Source organism: Lasioglossum baleicum, chromosome 3 (genome assembly GCF_051020765.1).
Source record: "Lasioglossum baleicum chromosome 3, iyLasBale1, whole genome shotgun sequence".
NCBI classification, from domain to species: Eukaryota; Metazoa; Arthropoda; class Insecta; order Hymenoptera; family Halictidae; genus Lasioglossum; species Lasioglossum baleicum.
In genome coordinates, this window is record NC_134931.1 from 10,249,802 (window position 1) to 10,272,661 (window position 22,860).

General features: G+C 42.0%; 1 protein-coding gene across 7 annotated transcripts in view; it reads right to left on the bottom strand.

The window, feature by feature from the left end:
• The window catches only part of Rbp6 (RNA-binding protein 6), a 1,047,152-nt gene that overhangs the window by 71,947 nt on the left and 952,345 nt on the right, over positions 1-22,860 (bottom strand). The window lies entirely within an intron of this gene.

A 22,860-nucleotide genomic window follows, 5' to 3' on the forward strand; every position in this document is an offset into this window, starting at 1 on the left:
ATTGCCGTATGCTTTGGATGAAGGCAAAAAATCCATCGAGCACGACAATACTTTATTTAATGTTAGAAATGGTGAACACTAAAAATGTATTTATTGCGTGGTCGAATAAGTATATATATATATTCATATTTAATCATTTTCGTCAACAACGAGGTTGTACGTTAATTGCTTCAATACTTCAAGTTCTTTATCATTTTCTTTAGTTTAGTGTACATTTTAGTGTTCCACTACATCGTAACCGAAAAATGTCTTCAAGGTAATTTCACGTTGTTCAAACACGTTGCTCAGACTTAATAATAATCATATGATGCTATCAGGGTCCATTTTCACCCAGCATCATTTAGCTCCTCACACCGTATAATTCCATTTAAATAGAACCTTATTTAATGTGTGTGTGTGAAGAGTAATAAGAAAATCAAAGACATGCAATAAAAATAGGTCTATTTCCATCGGCATCAAAACAGTCTCCTTCCCAAAGTCGAAAATGCCTCCACCAAAAATTACAAAATGGTGCCCGTGATCCGGGTGCCTGAAACACTACAAGAGGAGCTATGTGGCTCTAATAAAAAATATAATTATTATACAGGGGACGCAAATTTTTTCACTAAATTGCGGAAGCAAGTTCGCCGGAGTCCATCGTCGGGATGAAGAATTTACCGAGTCGCTTGTCTAGCTTGAAAATTAAAGGTACACCGGTGCGATAAGAAGCAAGTCGTCGGCATCCTAGGTAACTGGATCAAAGTGAATCTTAACCGGCCCTTTAAATACGGGGAGCCCTTTATTCGCCGTAATTCTCCGGGCTTAAGAACGTCCGAGTTTAACGTAACTTCCATGCGTTCCGCCGCGGAGATAACTATCCCAACCGGATCTTCCATTAATTCAACGGAGTCGGACGAGTTTCTTGTTGGTTCCCGTTGGTTCTCGTTGGTGTCCGTTCGTTCCCGACCTTTCCTTGGGCCCCATAGCTCGCGAATGCGCGAGTCTAAGAATTTCTGCTCTCTCTCGCCGGAATTTATTTCGCTCGAAGACGAACAAGAGTAAGAGGGACGACGAGCCCCGGCGAAGAGTCATAACTTAATCAAGCATCAAGGGTTATTAAAAACTTTGCATTGGTCTCCAGGTGATTTTAATCTCGCCCCTCCTTGTTCCTCCTCTTCTTCTTCTTCTTCGTTGGCCCCCCTTCCCTCGTTCCCATCGCCACCAGGCTGTCTCTCGCGTAGTAATTCAGGCTCAAGTTATCCGGCGGGCGCAGAGTTATACGAATCCAGTGCGCGATGTCGCTTAAGATAACCAGGAGTTAGTGCTTCCGTGCTGAAGCAGTCGCCAAGAGAAACTACGCCCGGTGACTCGTAATTAAACAGAGCCGATGGATACCGGAGTCGAATGCGAGTCGACAGCCCTCTTTCTCTCTATCATGCTCCCTCTCTCTCGCTCTCTCTCTCGCTCTCTCTCTCTCTCTCTCTCTCTCTCCCCTCCCTCCCTCTCACTCCCGATTCTTCAAGCTTCGTCCCTCACCACGGCTTTTAAATTTTACACCGGAAATGGAACGAGCTCGTTGAATTAAATTACACAGGCACCCCTCCGGACAACAGCGCCACTTTCGGCCAGCTCGCTCGGGTAATTAGCATCGATCGGACCTCAGCTCCTCTTTATTTATGCCCGATGATACGAACGATAATGGAAATCATTCTTCGATGCACTGTGGATCCCATGTTTCCTTTCGAGAGTGTACGGCTCGATTGGAACTCCAAATAATCGATTTTTTAACCCTCTGCACACGAAGCTGGTTTAACTCCAACACCAAGACGTTCTTTCACCTAGAATATTTCCATCGTACATGCTGATGTATGTTCCATTGTATTATATATGAGCTTCTTCGATACAAGCACAGTAATGTGTAAATTGTTTTGGATAATCGTATGGCAAATTTTGGTGCCGCCTCAGAGTAGCCATTCGAGTACGGAAGGTTAATTTCTGAGACTGAAGCAACTTGGTTTTCGAACATTGTAAAAAATATCCTTGCATGTTGCAGGGCTAAGTTTAAAGGGTGACCTCGAGAAATGGTTGGAATCGTGAGGGCTGTCGCACAAACATTTCATATTTGGTCAAAGAGAAGAAGTATAAAATCATTGTTTTTTGAAATATTTTAAGTTTCAATTCCCTCTCATGGGAATCTTACACATTTTTCACAAATTCTAAAAGAATTACATGTTTATACATCCTCTTTAATTACGCTGAACGATACAGAGGGTTGCTGGAATTGATTTACCCCTCTTTCAAAACGGCGCAACTGCATTGAAACTTTTGTATAACACATTATTTTTTTTGTAACATTTTTAATATAATGTAGATTGCCTGTTAACGTTACTCCGGGAAACATTGTATTAAGAACATTTACAGTCGAGCTTAAGTTGTCGGCGTTTCGAGAGCATTCGACCGTTCGCAAGCAAGAGAAGCAACAATAAATAAGAACCAGTTTCCGTATCCGTTTCAACAGTTTCAACTCGGAGGGCAAACAACTCGATCCGGTGTGTTTATACTTGGCGATCGTTCGCAACCTGTCTCGCTCGCTGGCCGGGTGTAGTTGATTATCCGCGCGGTGGATTTCACCATAACGATCTGGAATTACTTGAAAATATCTGGTTATTAAGCTCGAGTTTCTGTAGCCGGTTGTTTCCGTGGAACAACCCCGGGAAGAAAATCGCCCGGCATTTTCCAGTGGAGCATCATCAAGCTCTTTAGCGCGGGACGAAATTTATGAAGCAATGTAATTTCATCTCGCGCGCTGCCGAAACGCCATTTTACACGGTGTCGGTCCTATTATAAATTCATGCGATATTTCGCGTACATTATATCCCAGACATACCGAGCCACACACATCCATGTGGATATTCTCGCGAGCGAACACCTTTTCGACGGGTCTCGACTTTATTCGCAGGGAAAAGTGAGTGAAGGACGTGGCTCGGCGTGAACAGTCTGTCATAACTTTTTAATACCTCTTGAAAAGAAGACGACTTTGTAGCAAGCCCCGCCTATCCCGAGGACAGGATATTAGAGCTTTAAAAGACGAATAATATCGGGGACGGTGAATAGCACCCAGGTCCTCGTGTCCGGGACTTGTGTGCACGCTCGGTGGAGTCCGACAGGAAGTAGTTAAATGTTACCGGTGTCAGGGCACGGCCTTTGTGAAGCCGGAGTTCTCAGACACACCGTGGAGTTAGCTGACTGGCAGAGTACTATAAATTACATAAATGAAGTAAGCCCCTTCCTCACTCAAACGGACGTCTTGCCAAGTTTATAACTTAATCACTCGTGCTTTTCATGGCGGTGGAGGAGCTTAAGGACCGAGAGGGACGCGCGCACTGCGCGTAGACACTGCAACTTGCCACGGCGAAGAAAGCGCTCTCGCAAAGGGACCAAGGCGAGCAGGAAATAAAAGTAATTCCGCGGCACCAGGAATTGAAAAAAGAACATCCAGATGCCGGGGAATAAGCCGTGCACCTTTATCGCTAGAATTTAGCGTGCCGCTCTACTGTTCCACTATTTCCGAGAATTTCTTCGACTCGAGACAGATTCTCTTAACCCTATCATACACTGCACACTTTCATCAGACTTTCAAAAATTGATTTATGGAAGGCTAATATTTTGCGAACACGCATCTACTGATAGTCGTAATAATTTTGCTGTTCTGCGACTGCAAATCATTTTTAAAGGAACTCGACCCTTTTTTCTTCATTAAATTATTATTATTAAAATATATATATACAGTATTCCAAAGTATGCATGGCACAAAAAAGTTTTGTATACAGGAGTTGCATGGTCTGAAGGGGTACATTATGTAGTGTATTTATTTTTTTTGTAGGTGGACGCGTAAAGGACATGTGAAGGTCATCCTCATTTTTTAAAATGGAATGAGGTATTTTTTAATACATCAATCGATGCAGCTAGACGTTATAAAAAAGTACTAACCTACGTATATCGAAAAGTTAATAGTTCAGGAGATATTTCAATTTAAATAACTCTAAAATACCGTTACTGTCGTACTAAGACGTTCGTGTTTACTTACTTGTGTAACGTCTTAGTACGACAGTAATGGTATTTTAGAGTTTTTTAAATTGAAATATCTCCTGAACTACTAACTTTCCGACATACATAGGTTAGTATTTTTTTATAACGAATGTCCAGCTGCATCGATTGATGTATTAAAAAATACCTCATTCCATTTAAAAAAATGAAGTTGACCTTCACATGTCCTTTACGCGTCCACCTACAAAAAAGTTACTAACATCAGATTAATGACCCCTCGAAACCAAGCAAGTTCCATCTGATGCATTCCTTCCTAACACCAATAGCAACCGAGTTATTCAGGTGGCCTGTTTCTAGCGCCTCACCCTGTATATCTTAATTACACAATTTCGTTTCACGAGGAAAATACTTATAATCCGTGTACGAAGACGGAGGTTTATTTGGATGCTGCATTTCAAAGGCTTTGGCGAAATATTCAGATCTTGGAGATTCGTTTAAATTGGGCACTGTTTAACACTGGAGCCATTGTTATAGTGAGACTGCAAATGTTTATGCAAAATAAAAGTTATTTGTCTTCATTAATCTTATCAAGTTGAATTATAGCACATGATCACGTGTGCCCATGTTTTTCTGACAAATGCATCAAATTGACAGTCTAGTAAAGAATAATGTGTAATTAACAGAAACATGAATTTTGTCTAGCTCTTCGCGATTCTGGACGAGTGTGCGATAGGCCACGGTGCGTCCTGAATTACGATCATCGGCGTTCGATCGTGCCCGCACGGACCGGTTCGGTTTGCGTTCAACTTCGATAAAACGTGATTATATCGCGGCGGCATGTGTCCTGGAGAACGTATTGGATGGCACGGTCGAAGGTTACGCGTCTTTAGAGCCTCGACGATGGCCGAGGATAATTCAGAAGGCCTTAGATCGTCGGCGAGGTCAGCGCGGTCAGCGATCCCCGCCGAGACGGCAATAAATTTTGAGAGAAAAACTGGCTGCGCGAGTTCGAATTTTCATAAGGGGATTTATTCCTGTGACCCTGCCTGCACGGAGGAGACAACCGTCCGCCAAAACCACCCCCTCTGCTCGAGGGCCGCCTGGAAAAATGCGTGCTCAGCTCTCTTGTGCGAACCCTCGTTCGACGCCAGATGTGCTCATTTCAATAAAAAACACACCCCGAAATATCCTTTGCCTCGTTCCTATCTACTCCACGAGCGTCTCGGTTCTCTCTTATCTTCTTACCTTTCGTGAACTCCTCAAATGATCCATAAGCGACCCGGACCGGTGTGAAATTACCGTTGCGCCACGCTTTGTGGTTATCTGACTATTTTCTCGGCTACCTTTCCTCGCTCTACGGACCCGAGAATTATAACCGGCTTTATCGGGGCCGATAACTGACCGAATAAAAATATTATCCAGCCCGCTTTCTGTCTCTGTCTTCCCAAGATTTAAGATTTCCCAGCCAGAGGTGTTTGTCGTCTTCGATAGGGGTGGGAAACTGCGGATTCGGAGTTTGCGACGATTAGCGAGATTGGTTCGTAAATTAGTCCTCGTTCAGCTTTGGAATATCGATTAATCCTCCTGTTACTGATAACACTGTCCAACAAAAACTTTTTTCTGTTTCCAATATACTGTTGGGTCGATCTTATAGAGTTTTTGCGCTGATTCCGAGAATCTGCCCCTAATTATTCTTCTACACGCACAGTTTTTCAGAAACATGACTTTGAAAAAAACGTATTTTTTAACATTAAACAAATATTGTATTGTTATTATAAAAGATATTGAATTGTTCTTTACAGCAAAAGATTCTGCAGACTTTCCCGAATCCAGTAATACCCAATACTAATATATTATGATTGTTTAAACATGTTTAAACAAGCATTAGAAACGGAGAGACACCACTTTTGAGGATATACATTTCAATTTATCTCAAAAAATAGGGGTCCAGCGGAATATCGAACTATACCACGCGATAGAGCAGACTTTTATCTTGAGAAACCACCCTTTCAAGTTTGCATCGTCGACGTATTTTTCGAACCAGAAAGTATCTTCGCCCGACATGAGTTGCCGCCAGTGGCGCTTCACCACTACAACGGTCGTTGGACGGGATACGGCGCGGTTTGAACTAGTTTGAACTGCACTATCGGAATGTTTATCATGTAAGTGTTTCTTCTCTCATTGTGTGTGTACTTGTATCTCTGCCGTGAGAGGCACTTGTATCGATAGTGCCCAAAGTTCAAGTACATCAAGTTCAATAAATCCAACAATGGCTAACGCAACGGTCAAACCGTCCTACGCGTAAATTACTACGCAAGTGACCGCGCTGTACGCCGGCCAACGACCGTTCTCGTGGTGAGCACCACTGGCGGCAACTCATGTCGGGCGAAGATGCTTTCTCAAAGGTGGCTTCTCAAGATAAAAATCTGCTCTATCGCGTGGTATAGTTCGATTTTCCGCTGGACCCTTATTTTTTGAGATAAATTGAAAAATGAGGAATGTCCGTAATTACTGACCTGCGGACTCTTTATTTTGCATACAGAATCGCAGTCTAGTAGTTACCATCGTTGATATTTAAATTACGCACAAGGCTTGTTCAGAGAATCCAAGATTTTCTTCACTAAATAAAATCTTTGAAGATGATGTATTCGGAACATTCTACTAATTCCTTTTCTAATAACGATCGAATGAATCCTATATAATATATCTTTGAAGTTGTCACTGGTCCCAGGCGAATGCAAATATGATCAGCGCACCCCGACAAGAAAAATGAATGGCCGAGGTCCGCACCCGCACTCGCGATCATTTCGGAAGTGCTTAAAACTTGGCCTTTGAAGTTTGAAGCGACGCGACGACGAAAACACGACGCGACGTCCCGTCTGGAAATCGGGACACGGGGAACGGGGAGCGTAACTGGTGACGCTGTTTTGTGTTTGGGGGTGGTAGTTGTACAAGTATTAGCTACTTTCATTCTAGGGTTAAATTCTCTTGACGAGAGGAAGAATGGAAGTTGATGGCTCGAAGCTTGTCGGGCGTTGACGGAAGAGAGCAATTCTTCTCTCTGTTCCGTGACCATCGCAGTTTTCTCCGTCTCTCCGGGTCCTAACTTCTCTCTTTATCCCCGTCTGGGTTGCAGGCTCTACCCCTCCGCCTCGTCTCTCCTCTGTTCGTCCTTTCCTCTCGAGTCTCGAGCATAATGCGACCCCGCCATTGTACTAGTGGCCATGTTAACGTTTAAAAGCCACGCTGTTGCTAAGCGCGTTTCAGAATTTTACCGTCTATTGAGAATGCTAAAAGGTTCCTTTCAAACGGCTGGCAGAACGATTTGAAACTTGTAAATGGATATGGCTTAAACCTTCGCTCCGCTTCTGTGTTTTTTTCTGCCCCCGCCGCCCCGCGATTTCTCTCTTCCTCTCTTCCTCTGTTGTGGTACTCGTCTTTGTCTCGCTCTGCTCCCGGCGGCTTCAACGTTCTTTCCGTCAGGTGGCCGAGTTCTTTGAACGTTTGTTTGCCTCCGTTAATGCGGCCGGAATACAACGACGATATCGACGGCAGTATCGCCGCATTTATGAATTTCACGAGACAACGAGACCCCGATGCAAAACCAGCGGGAACTTTGATGTCGACCGCCCTCAGCAACAGGCTGAGAGCGCGGCCGATCTTTAAATTTTATAATTGTATCAAATTTATACGCCGAGCTCCGCTTAATGCACAACCAACGCCGTAATATCCGACTTCCATTCCGCTGTATTAGACTCCGATGGTTCGACCAAACTCGACAAAAGACGTATGTAGTTCGTCTTCGAAAGTTTCTTCATAGGTTTCTCGACAAACGGCAAAATTGATCTGTATTTTCTTACAATTAGATAGTTATCAGATTATTTAATTGTTTAATCATTCGATACTGTTTTCGATTATTTAATCACACCACCTGCTTGCTGTGAAGACTATTTCAAATTTTCATTGTGTGCATTAGTCGAAAACGAAATAAGCTGTTGGGACAATTTAGTAGTATATGAAGTGTTCAACTGAAGAATACAAATTCTTATAAGCAGTTGAAAGTTGATTCTAAAATTAGTTGGTTCTTGTTACGTCACTGTAACAGATGACTAAATGTATATCATTCAGTAGAGGCAACAATGGCAAAACAGAGAAAAAAAGATGTGAAATCGTACGAATTAATTTATTCGTCTCTGGGTGTAGCTGTTGCATCGTACAATGTGTGTGTACTTCGATTAAAATAATTTAAAAGTGGAGAACAATTCTTAAAAGAGTTCGGATTACTTACCAGTTGAGTACCATCTGACAATAAAAAAACTTCTGCTAAAACTATGAATTTCTCGAAATATAACGTCCGATAATAATATATACCGAACGTCGTATAAAATTTTAGGTATATACATAAGGTGTTGAACGAGCTTCTTGTTGCTCAAGGAGGGAATATTTTCGCAATGAAGTCGACTTCGAATTATTGATAAGGGCTTTGAAGGCTCGTGATAGGGACGAAGTCCGTCGTGATCGAACGTAAAACTCACGAATTCCACGGTTTGCAACGATAAAACAGGGAAATGAAACGAGACGCTCAAAGACTTCGGCTATAAAAGTGATACAAGACCCATTTGCAAGGAAACGACCCCTCAAGTAAAATCGAGCGGAGTAATGGCGAGCATTTCAACGTAAAGAACGCCGAAGCCATTATCCCTAATAATTATTCCGATTTGAAGAACTGTTTAACGGCGCGTGAAGGCCGGGGTAATATTTACTTAAAGATTTTTCGAAATCGTTATCCTCTTCTGAACGACTTGTACAGTTGTTAAGGGTTTAACGACCGAGGCGTAATCCAGCTTTATGCATCGGCAGAAAAGTCCGAGGGAAAGAAACGATCGTAAAGATAGTGTTCTGTTATCGCGTTTTCGCCTTTCGTGTCTTTGCTGAAACTTCCGAGCCGGGAAAGACGTCCTTAAAATTTAATATCGTGCCACCAAAATGGTCCCATCCCTCTCTTTAACATATAAAATGGTGAAATAATAAATGGTCTCAGAAAAATATTGCAATTCTATGTTGCATTTTCTTTCTGAATACCATTTTGACTTGTTCTTTTTAACGTGCATGATGATTACGAAATTACTACAAATACTGTTGAAGTTGTTAGACAGTGAAGAAATTTAATAAAGAGGAATTGCTTTCAGTCAGTTTTGTTTTAAGATTGTGAATTTTTGAATGTATTAATGTGAGTATTGTAAAAGAAAGATTAAATTGTCATACAATTCGTGGAATTGATAGAACGTGCGTCTTTGAATATTAAATTCAATAAATTTGAAATAATTTCGTGTCTTGTTTCAAAAAATCAATGTAATCTGTCCATTAGAGTATACAAAAATTAAAGAAACTAACAGCAATATTTTTAAAGAAAACTAAAATTACAAATAAAATTACCTACAATTTTATAAAAATACCTAATGAATCCTGGCAATTCTTGAATTTAAAAAAAAATATTTGTTCCACAGCCACGTCACTGGAAAATGTTTCATATTTTGTTGTGAAAAATTAAATCAGTCCATTTTTGAACATACCGGACGATTAAAAAATTAATATGAACATTGTTCAAGAAGAATAGCGTGATCAAACGATTAATAGTACCAAAACGATTGGGTCCAGAGAAATTGTAGCTTGACAGACGAGCATGGTACACAGGCAGGAATATCGCACGATTGAGATTGTCATCGTGCGTAATGCTGTTATTATTATGGATTGATGATCACTCTAGATTATTGATTAAGCAGTTTAGTGCGTGCAACCCAATTACCGATCGGAGTGCATACCAATAAATCAAGACCACGATCTACGGGCTGTAGAGGCAATCTGCAGGCCACCCTCCTCTATCCCTGCTCCCGTTCTCTCTCCGTTGCCTCCATCTTGCGCCAAACCTAATCGCTCGACGGGGCAAAGCGAAGATGACCAAAGTTTCTGCAACAGTACTCACGGCGTTACGATAACATCGCAACCCAACCGTGTTTTCTTGAAGTCGGACGCAATAACGAGCGGTGTAAACTGCAATCCTATACGGTAACTGATGGCTATCGCTGGGAAAGTTTGTTCATAGATATTCAGTCGTTAATTGCCTCTTTCGGAGACCAACGTTTCGAGCTGGCTCGCAGCTGCATCGTTACCGATCCAAAAGAACGCCGATCGTCTGCATTGGATTCAGGCGAATCTGGTTCAACTTCGCGATACTTACAGCTAACCATACAGTCTGCAAACCATAATCTCGTGCAATTATTTGACACTAACATTCAATTTTTGCGAAAATAATTCCTATTCTTGACACATTATCTACTGTAATATTTGTACCAACAGGTCATTCCCAGTAACGTAATCTAACAATTTCATTTAAGATTATCAAAAATAAAGATAAAAAAAATATAATATAAAAAAAAGATTTTCGAGCTTTCTATTGGTACAGCCGAATAAAGTGTTAATACGAGAAGAGAGGAAGGTTCTTTAATTATCATCTCGTTATACCAGTGACCTTCATCAGTTATCTCGAGAATCTGCGAATTAAATGTATAATATGAATTCTCATTTGGCGAGATATTTAGTACCACGAGGGTGGGGTGCGAAATTAAAACAGAAAGTAATGCGCTCAGCGCAGAGATTCTATTTCTGCCTTCATCTTTACATAATTTACTTAATCCTGGTTTAGTGATGACCCTAAATGGATTTTGACAAACCTCGACAACGTAATTAATGTTTCTAACGCGTTCGAAAGAATCAATTCGATAAGTGTAGCCCGGGGACCAATTAAAAATTTCGTTTGTTTTTTCCGGGTCCAATTTCGGATGTGTCGCGTCGCCCGTCCGAATTAAACGAACGCAAACCACGATTCGATTTTGCGGGGAACTCGGCGCGGCACAGCTCGCGCGCGAGCCCCCGATCTCCAATCCTTCGATTAGTTGCCGGCGGAATTTCGCAATGTTAGAATTTCCAAGCGCTCGTTAGCTCGCCAATCGCAAATTCGGGATCGCAAATTTCCGGCGCACTTGCTCGCTGCGCCAGGATTCACGCCGGATTACCGGGGCGGACGTATTCCCAGAGTTTCTGCCGGAAACTTTCCGCACGACGATGCGGGAGAAAGTTGACGGTAATTTTACATTGAACGGCTAACTGTTATCGCGACATTTTCAGTCGCGTTATCGGCAAATGACCGTTCACCAGCCGCAACTAACAAATGTTTAAGCTGAAACCTCGGCCCTTCATTCGCGGACGCGTCAACTGCATATTTATTCTCAATTTTCCCCATTTTAATCCTTTGTCGAAGTCTATCGAATCTTGCAATTCCTTCTTCGATAATATTAATGTTCGTGTGACTGTGGACCTACGTTTTAGAAGATTGTAAATTTTAATCACTTGTTGCTGAATCCATTTCTATCTATCACTCGAGAGCATCATTAAGCTTTTAATTGCTCATGTCGAATTTAGTGAAGAATACATCCTGCAAATGTACGTTCCAAGTAAAAATGTAAGTACCTCCTTAATTACATGTACGAATTATTTGTTTGAAGTAAAGTTAATAAATAAAATGAAAGATGTAGGTAGTTCTGCCAGCGACTATGTTAATTTGTCAGTGAAGTTGTATATATTTGTTGGGAGAAATGGTTGACGACAAAGTTTAATTTCCTAATGAACGGTTCGTTTGGAGCGCCAAATGTTCACCGTGCCGGAAAATGCGAAAAGTGATGCCACGTTATCCTGCCTCAACTGTCTTAACTAATATCCCTGCTTATAAGCTGAAAGCAACTTGAAATTAGCTTTAAGTACTAATTTAATTAGGGCATATCTTCATCCACGCTATCCGCCTCCACTCGATTCCAGTTTGCTATTATTAAGTTCGCGAATTAGGAGACGTCGGACCGGCAAGTATTATTTTATAATTCCCGGGAAACTCTCGGCCGGGGCTGTGCATCGCGAAACTTTCACTTCAAAAGAGCGAATGCTGAGCTTCTTCTATACAAATTTTTCTTCCTCTGTGTGCACCCCTTATTTCGTTGCAGAGGGAGTTTCGAAAAGTCGCAGGCAAGGGAAAAAAACTACGTGGGGAAACTGTTCTGCATACTTCTTAATGCAACATACATTTTCTTAATTGATACAAAATCTAAGTCCCCTTAATTAAGGGAGTCCAATTATTGGTTGAGGGTACATTCATTAGTGCCGTCTCAAGTGTTTCAACAACTTTACAATAAGTTTCTTAGAATAAAATCAGTTCAACGCGCGCAAGTAGAATAGGTCAGCCACTGATCAGACACCTAATTTTAAAGAGTTCCATGGAAAGTATGCTTCCAGATATAATAATCGTCCAACCTTGAACTTATGCAAGTGAAAGATCGTAAGCATTCTTCTGCAGAAGCTTCGCGAACATAAAACTCATTACAGAAATCGATTTAAATATCGAACAATAGAACATTTCGTTATTACAAATTTTGCCGTATTCCAAAAGATAATAATCGGCGGGAGCGTGTAAAATTGCGAATGAAACCATTAACCTCCATCGTTAATCTAAATACCGTTAACAACAATGGCATTGCTATAATGATTACGTAATTGTTTGTACACAGCAATCGCGGTGCGGTCTGGATTGACAGGTGAATGCAGCTCGGCGCACGTAAAATAATTTCGCGAAGCCTTGCAATTAGTACATCTATACAATTACGTTAATACTGATATGTCGGGCGAGAGCAACGATCAGATCTTTGTTCTGAAATCTATTTAAATACGTCGTGGAACGGTGTATTGTTCTGCACAATTTCGAAAACAATCATCAGCTAGAATCTCTACGGCGATACTGCATCATGTGTCGAATTAATATTGAGCCACAGTATAAATCGGTAAATAACTATCAATTCTATTTAACAATTATGTGACACAAGTATACCCAAGGACGTTATTAATACAGTGCAGATTCTGTGCACTTAAGATGAAAATAGGCGGATACCATTTAAAGTAGTAAAAAGATTAAGAGAATTCAGAAACATCAAGGTAGTAAGAGTACAAATTAATGCGTAGCTCTTCTTTGCACGAATGTACAGGTTAATTACTACAGCGGATTTTTATACATTTATGACAAAAATGAATAGGTAGAATGTACAACAATAAATTAATTACGAAGCTTTAAAACGTTATTTGAGACTCTCATTAACATTATTAAAGCAAGAAAAAAATATGTGTTTGGTTTCAGTACCTGAAAATTGATGAAGAAAGTCTTTATTTTGCATGAAGATCCGCAGTCTATTAATTGCATACAATTCAAATGGATTCCACCTACCAAAATAATCTTTATCGCTTTTTATGATTTTACTCTAGCTTTCAAGTAGTTAAATAATTTATAATATAGTGGTTGGAAGATGTGGATTCAAAATAAAGTTACAACTGATCGACTGTGAGAATGACGAATTAAGTTGTACACCTGGTATTATTTTCCACTTAGAAAAATTATTAAAGAAGAAGCGAATCTTTTTCAACTTTTCTTCTGACAATTAATGCATAGTTATTAATATTTTTCTTCGCACGATGCTATTATTTTGCGACATGACATACAGAAGAAATGTTTTCGCAGATCCAGCTAAGTTATACGGGATCGTGGGGCGTTATATAACAACGGGTCGCCGATTTCCGTGTAACGTCGGCGGCGCGTTCAACCCAATTATCGTCACCTTTGTTTGCAATTAACTTGTAAAACAGGATAATCCCGTGGCGCGGGATCTAGTCACGGAGTGGCGACGGTCCGCGGTGTCGATCGAGCCGTTATCGATCGGATCGAGGGGTGCGATAGAATCACCGGGAGAACTCGTATAACGTTATGACGCTTGAATATTCATCGGGGGTGGTTTTAATGAATGCAATCCGAGGAGTCGAATAACAGAGAACACGTAAACAAAAGAGGAGAACCGATTCTCTCGCTTGCCGCGCCGCCGTAAATCTGCTTTCGGTGTTTTTCTACGAAGCTGGTACTCACTGGCGCGAGAACGAGGGATCGATCGATTATTTCTCCCCGTGGTCCTGTGGAAAACGAATCCGACGCACATCCCGCGCGCGCAAGAAGTCGACGAAAACAACCGGTGTTTAGAGAATCCCCGTTAGAAAGTTCATACGGCCTTACAGGTCGACTCGAAACGGTGGCACATCGTTCCGCGGAAGTTTTAGGACGGCCATTAGGAAGTGATGGCTCGCCCGGGGAGTTCGAACGCCCCCGGAACCACAGTTACGCGGTTGTTGCTGTAAATCAACAAGTTGATATCTGTTACTTAACCTAAACTGTAACCAAGCCGGACAGAGCAACACTTTCCGTGGCCGGATAATGGCCCCCGCTCGAGGATGATACGATCAACCCTCGCACCGTAAATATCATCTCCCTGCCTCTCTGATTTTCGGATCTTCGCCACATTGTTGCAAGACTTTTTGAACGCTTCGGGATTTTTGAGGAAGATTTGTACAGATGAATTTGTTGAGAAGTAACTGAATTTGGTGGTTGTGCTACACGATATACATATGTAAAAGGTTAAATATTGTATTGGGTTGTCCCAAAAGTATCTTTAAAAGGGTAAAAGTAACATCTGTTCATTTACTTTTTATTCGTTTCTAAGCTATCTCTTGTTGAACTGCGTCATTTGCCTTCGTAGACAATTATTGTGAATGTGCATTCAGCTCGTTCAAGTAGTTCGAATATTGTTTTGACCAAAATTAGTCTTACGAAAATAACATTGAATTATGTGTGGCCGTATCAAGTTCCAAAAGAAAAGAGAAGGAACAGTTTAGAGAGTGAAGGATTAGACCAACTCGTACAAGTGCTTGTACTAACTGAATCACCAGCTATGTATTCTTGTATACAAAATTTGTTTGACGAGGATAACATTGAATTGTGCGATGCTGCATCAAGTTGTATAAAGTTGCATAAAGAAAAGCAGGAGCAGTTTCAACTGGTTAAGCCGAAGAATTGTGATCAGAAACGTTTCACGCTTCAGATGGACACAGTTCACGAGACACACTGTATATCCTGTTTGAACGTTCGTCGTAGTGATCGCAACTACATTCACAGCTACCGGCGGTAGTAATTGCAGCGTAAACATTTCCCGGGGCGCTGATTGCGAGACTCATTATTTCGGCGAACCTCCAAATCAAGAATCACGCTTGAGATTCGACGACTCGAAGACGCCGCCCGCCGCCTTGATTAAGGGAGTGGGATGTCTCATTATTGCTCATAATCAACGCGCTACAATGGGAAGACCGTGCCACGCCAGCCGAGAGAAGAGATTCTGTTCAAAATTCGTTCGGAACCTCTTCGCGTCTCTGGCTTTCGGTATCGTTTCCGCCTCTCGAATCTGTCGAGCGTCTTGGAAACCCCGGGTGCGCTTGGGACATCCCTTATCGATAACGCCGACAATAAACGAATCGGGAACCTGTTTCGTAGACCAGCAGCCGCCCTGTCCAATTTCATTTACGGTTTTCGTTAGCGTTTTCGGGACACGCGCTCCTCTCTCTCTCTTCCACTCTCTTTTGCCGTTTACGGCTTACACTTAACCCGTTTAATCCCATTAGTGGACTCTTCCGGATACGTGATTTCGAAATTAAATTGAGTCCCCGTTATGCGGTGTAACGTAATGAAAAGCCCGGCACCGGGTTTTTCGGAAGCTTTCAGTTTCTCGGCTGAACCGTGGCTTCGGTGGTCGTTCGCTCTGTTATTTAATAATTCGCTAGACTCGCCGTTTAACGCCTCCGGAATTTCAGACTTTATCGAAAGAATGAATCGGCGTATTAACCGCGGCAATTACGCCTCAGTTTGATGTTCCTTTTTTGGGAATTTGAGACCAGAGATTAGTGTGGGAAAAAGATGAGAATATTTCAGTGTTGGGAACAGAGGGATACAAGTCGAAACAGTTAATCATTGGATGACGAAGAATGAAGTGAAAGTTCTACAAAACACGATAATATTGAACGACGTTACGAAGAAAGTCCTGTGCGGGTCACGCTAAAATTATTTTATAATTATTTCAGAAACGATCTCAGAATCGTATTAATAAACGGAGATTACGAGGTACTAATGGAACGATACAAAATGTATTAATGCTCTCGGCGCACTGGTTCGATCAATTTTTAGTACAAGGCAATTTTGCAATTTATCAGATTAAAATTTCGACGTTTCGATCTATGTTTAGATCATTTTCAAGAAAATTAATAATTGCGTCTGTGAATTATTAAACGAGAGCATTAATACATCTTGTATCAACAAATATACGATCGATAGAAAGGAATATTTACTAATGAAACGATCTCAGAATCGTTTTTAAACAGATATTTCGAAGTATCCCATTTGGTACTTTGTTTCAAGAGCCGGACTGTGGGGCCTAACCTAAACAGTCAGGAAATACGAGGGGACTCTGGTTTCCTTTCGAAATTCTAACGGATTTCTAAGCTAAGATTTTGTATAGTGAAGAGCTTCCTCCCCCGTCGTGAAATAAAGAATAGTTTTATTTTAAAAGTACCAGTGTGCCATATCAAAAGTACCATTTATTAACACCCATTTCCAATATTCTCCGATAACGACGTTGCAGCGAAAAGAGCAAAATCACATGGACCATTGTTACAGGATTTCGCAGCGCGCGGCGAAACTAGCGCAGCTGGACAATTTTTAGAGCCAATAGCGTGCAATTCAGCCGTTCCCCATTCGCGATACAATTTGGACGTCGGTGGCAGAGCAGCGTCGCGCAGAGACGGATAAAATTCATGCGGAGGCAAGAACCATAATTCGCATGGGGGGCCGGCTCTGTTTATCGCATTTCCATACCTAATGCCCGACATAACGCCAACATCGTCAGCGCTCCGGTGGCGTATCCCTCTCATTTTTTAACGGGAATTTCCCGAGAGATGGCCGAATTACCAGCAGTGGCTGTATTTACCGTGCAGTCGCCGCCGCCGCCTCTCCTTTCGAGAGCACTCTCCGTCGCGCTATCTTCCGTCGGTGAATCACGGAACGCGCGGCGTTCCGCGTCATAACGATTCCCGCGATAATAAAAAGGGTCCAGGAGAGGAACGGGGAGGAAATAAAAGGCTAGGAGAGACCGGTGAAAAAAGAGTAAGGAGAGAAAGTGCGGGAGCATAAGAGAAGGAAATAAAGAGAGAGAAAGAGAGAGAGAGGAGAGGGCAAGAGAAAAAATCGGAGAGATCCATCAGCGAGAGCCGCGTTTCGACCGCGGTTCCGTTCCGTTGGAGAGGAGAGAGGCCACTTTTCGGCCGGGACGATAATAAATCGCTACAATTTCGTGGGTGGAAACGGGATGTGCGGTGCGGCTTACATACGAAATGCCAGGCTGCCACCCCCGCAACCACCCTCACCGGCACTCCCGTTCCGCACCGCTCTGACAAATACGATACACGGCTATCGCTTCGAAACGTCGTACCGAAGAAAACGCTTCGGAAAAACCAGTGCAGGTTCCTTCTCGGGGAACAGAGTTTTCGGGGGAATGCTCTCCTAAAAATGTACTACCTCGAGTGGAGTGATTCCTGAGGTTATTACAAGCAACTTTTTCCTTTGCGAAAATCTTCTCCGCGGCTTTGATAAGGAGTTATTAACAAAAAACACGGACCAATCAGAGCGCTCCGAGCGTTCTGGCTCGGTGATAAGTCTCGCTGCGTGGCGTTCGCATTGACCGATTCGGAACTGTCCGCTGTAGCCGCGCTCTGATTGGTCTACGTTTTTCGTTAATAACGTCTAACAGAGCCGCGAAGTTACTTCAAATGACCTTAGGAATCGCCCCTTTCAAGAAAGTAGATGGCATGAAAGGGACAATTCTGTTTCGAATTTAAAAAAACTAAGAGGCCATTCTACTTCTACTGGGTACGATTGGAAAGGTCAACCCATATTCAAGATACTTACGATGTCCCTTGCGTGCCACCTCTCCCCTACAACATTTCTGGGACACCCTGTATAAGAGAGAAGGAGAGAGGAGCACTGGGTGCCCCTCGATACTGAAAACGAGGGCCGCAAGAGAGAGTGGCTCTCCTAGACGGCTGCTCCAAATAGAGAGAAGGATTCCGTTCAATTATATCTTATGGCCGCGTTCTCGACGGTAATGGCTGTGGGCTGACGCTCGTCTTTGCCCGCGCCGAGCATGATTTTCAACGAGAAAATATGCTTCGAGCAGAGCCAAGAGAATTACGGAGAGCGCAAGAAACGAAAGAGAGATTTATCTCGAGCAGATGGCGCGCACCTGACTGTACGATGCAGAATTTAGCAAAGACAATGGGGGAATCCGGAAGAAAGTTGTCTGATCGAGGAGCAATCTTATGGTTCCCCGATCGACAAACTCATCGCATGGTCGACGGCTTCGCTCAGACTTGCTTGACGGCCGGTCGAAAGTTATAATTAATCGTTCCACGGTGAACGGCTCATCGAGCAGCCTGTCGCCCGGAAAAGTGAGTTGTAGAAAGATCGCCAAGAATCGATGGCATTGTTCGCGCGATTAGGTGACCTGAGATTTGCGGGTGATGGACGTGGGCTGGGAGATTTCGGTGGTCGGTATTGGCGCGATAGTGAGATTCGATTTTGTGGTAGCTAGACGGATTTTATGAATTTATAGCACGTGCACATTTTTAAAATACAAGGAAACATGTTTCGTAACAAACATTAATGATATCTCTATTCTATGCTGACCATAAGGAATTTTGTAATTTTATAAATTGAACTCACTCCTTATCCTAGTTTTCATAAAAGAAGCCGTGCAATTTTGATATTGCATAAAGATCGGCAGACTAGTGATAACTAGACTGCGGATTTTATGGATTTATAATAAAATTGAGAAAGAATTATATTGTTCTATTGTTGTCAGTTTGTTACGATTATTAAGAAACGAAAGAAATGGTTGTATATTTCTTTGTGGCTCGCAAGTAATAAAATTTTTATTTTGCATAAGAATCCTCAGCCTAGTGATACTTGTTGCAAAACTTGTATGGGAGACATTATAGGTTGAAACACACTGTGTAATTTGTTACTACGAGACGATTAGTGAAATGCTTCTTCAGTCAGAAAATGTATACAATAAATTGCATTTGCCCTACGATGGGCTGCCTTCTGCTGGCTGAATCTCCTTTGCTCGTATTTTGAGGTTGGCCTGTGGATTTGTATGCACATTCAAAATTACTTGCATCTGTTAAAGGGAACTGATGTTAATTGTTGCCAGTAAACCTGAAAATTGTAGCAAAATAATATAAAGAAAAAGGTCCTTTCTAGCCAGACGTTTCTAGCCAGGCAGTACATTTCAAACGATAATAGCAACTGGGGATAGGCTAACGACACTAAACGAAGACAAAGGGACGATAGAAAAAGCGACAGTCTCCCCTATCGACTGGGCCATTGTGAGTTGAAGGGGATTTCGCTGGAGCTTGGGTAGAATCACTTTTGCCCGGGCGAGGAGTTTGCGTTTCGGAAGTAGCTCGGCAAAGCGAGAACTTTCCGGTGGGTTGCGTGGGCTTAGTGATTCCTAAGTTCTTTCTCTGGCCCCGTTTGATCGTCGGGCGATGAAACATTGAAGTTTCGGCGTCAGATGAATGCATTCATAAAGCAGCCCGACTTAAAAGCACAGTTTCGCCTAATCTTCGGCTATCTCCCTCGAGCCCAGCCGCCTCTCGCTCTCGGTCTATCCACACCCGACGACTTAAGTACCTCAATTTGGTTCGTTCGTTTAATCTGCTTTGCACGCGAGGCAAGGGTAGGAAGAAACTCAGAGAGAGAGAGAGAGGGGGGGAGGGTTGAAGGGGGTTAGGCAGTGGAAGATGGCGCGCGTAAGCGTGCTAGGACGGAGCCGAGCCCGGTCTGATGCGAACCGTGGAAAGAGCTGCATGCTAAGCGAATTGCAAAACGTGGTAAAGTGCAGTTTGCAGTTCCCGCGTATCTCTGATGAAGTCTGTCAACTGCACAGGCAAAAAGGAGCGGAGTCAGGCCAAGGAGCTTACATCTAATTAACCGTGATTAATTAAATCCGTTGCATGTTCTCGCCGTTTTCCGGCGCTGCGTCGCGCGGAACGTCGCGTCGGTGCAAGGGAGAATGCATCTCGCTGCACTCGCGGCAAACAAAAAACCTATTTATCAGGGCTCGTATCCGGAGGTCACGGACCTTGACTCTTCTTCACCCCCCCCCTCTCACGGCTCCGTCGTCGTAATCTCCGTGAAATTCGATCGAATAGAAACGTTTAATTAGAAACTAACGGCGATGAACTTTGAATCGTTCCTGGCGATAGCCAATTTAGGAGGTCCTAGGCCGTTGATTGCTCGTTCAGTTATTTACGAGCAAGCTGGCAACTTTATTTCTGCGGATTAAATTCTTGAATAATTCCCCGATCGCCGCGAACAGTTTGTACACAATCTCTTTCCCGGTTTACTTAGCGGCCGGCCCGTTCGAAATAATTAATCGGCCTCGGCTCCCATTATCGACTATTATCGGATCCGCGAAAGCCACAATGAAACTGGAAGTTCGACGGCTCGCTGTATAGAAAATAATGAAACGACACCGGATCCGGAACTGGGCTAAACTCCAGGGAAACTTCTTCTCTCCCATCTCGCCACTTCCTCCCGGCCCCGCCGACAGAATAAAACTCCCATTAACGGCTTGATTAGCATTGATAATCCGTCCAGTCCTACTTCGCTCGTGCCAAAAGACTCCGCACACCGGGATGAATCGAAAAATTTAATCATTTCACAAAACAGCTTTATAATTTCAGTAATTGTAAAATAAAACATCTGAAATCGGCTATTTTGACTGTTGGCGGTAGGTTTAATTTTTCTTTAGTGTCAAACGAAAGTCTAGCTACTAAAGTGTAGAATAGGAATGTTTGAAAATCACAGATGTGCATTCAGCAGCAATCTAGATAACATCATTCTTCACGCGATTAAAAAATATATTTTTCATACTGTGGCCCGAATAATTTGATTACTGCAGTATCGTCTGCGCAAACGTTGAAGGTTGCAATGACGACAGAAATATAGGGGTAAACGCTTTTCTTATTTTAACTGTCTTCGTGGCTCCCAAAGAGATTTAATCGTGACAACGCGGTAACGAACGGAAGAAGAGCTGACAGTCGCCGAGGGACCGGCTTTAGTGTTCTTGAATTTTTAATGACACCGGAATTGCTGGGTTGTTAATTTCGGTCGGCCGCAAAAATCACGATTGAGATTTGAGTGCGATTGAATTGAAGAACGGCTTGCACGCGTGGGAGGTTGTCACGGGGGTTAGTCTGTGCCGATTAAAAATAAGGGTGGTCCGATCGAACGTGACGTCTATTTCGGGTTTGTACCCCGACGTTTTCGGTGCGTGCCTTTAGGGTTCGAGAGGTGCGAGGTTATTCGCCAAGAATTTCCCCAAAAGAATTTAAAATCCCTACATTTGCAACCCCTTGCTTGTCTGAGGGACATTTTAATTCACAATTACAAATGGTCCACCTCAATTGTAATTTTTAACCGACTTCGAAGAAGGAGAAGGTTACTCAATTCGATCTGTATGTGGTTTTTTCCGCTTTTTTTTCTATGTATGTTCACCGATTACGCCGAGATGGATGGACCAATCGGAACGAAACCTTTTGCATCTTGTAGAGTATGTTCCCGGGATGGTCCCGTGCAAAAAATTTTACATTTTTTTATTAATTACGATTTTATTTGTGAAAATGTAGGGTGGTGATGCCGTTGTGAACTCCGCTGAATGTTAGATATTAGGAACAGTAACGACGCACGACGTCGTTATCGATTGCGGCTTTCAGATATTTATAAATTACGATTTGGAATGTGACGGCTGACAGAGATAAAAAGTGTGAAATAAAAAAAATTAAACCGACTTCGAAAAAACGCACTAAAAAGTATAAAATAATTTCCATTTAATTTATGTGAATATGCACGAACTTAAATACAATACAATCTTTTCGGAGGCGGCGCAAAATTGAAAATTTTCCAAATGACAGATGTTGCTGATTATGATTTCATTGGAATATGGTGGGCTTGGAAATCAGTAGGTGGGAAGAGAAGATACATTAATATGTGAAAGCATGTAGAAGAATTTAAGGATTTTCGTAATTTCCAGTGTCGAAAATTTTCAATTTTGCGCCGCCTCCGAAAAGATTGTATTGTATTTAAGTTCGTGTGTATTCACATAAATTAAATGGAAATTATTTTATACTTTTTAGTGCGTTTTTTCGAAGTCGGTTTAATTTTTTTTTATAAAATTTTTTAACAGTTAGTTTTTAGTGTTAGCTTCTTGTTTGAGGAATGTTACTAATTTCATGGATTGTAAAAATTGTCTTTTTTATATGTTTCTATAATTTGCTATATTTAGAACGTATTCCTGAAACATTATAGTTGAATTTAAATACTTAGTAATGGTGGAAATTATATATATAGAATATATCGGAACGTTCTTTTCAAAGGCTCTTACTATTGTCTCTGTAACTCTGAAAAAATTATTATTATTGTTGTTTAAACAATTGGAGTAGATTCTTCAAATGTTAATAAATAGGTGTGCTAAGTTAGATATTATAATACGGATTTTTTAAAAAATGCTAGAAAATTGTTCTATTGTCAAAGCGTCTAATGAGGTAAATCACAAGATTTAATAGCACATTGTGTATAAATGCAGATTTTATAAAATTTAATATAAGTACAAATGAAAGTGTATGAAATGTAAAACAGTAAAGGAAATCCTTTGGCTGTAAAAAAAGTTTTTGTGCAAAACCCGTGTTTTGTGCAGTTGCTCCAAAAATTCCGACATTGAATAGAAATTCACAGTCAACTCGTGAATGTACCAG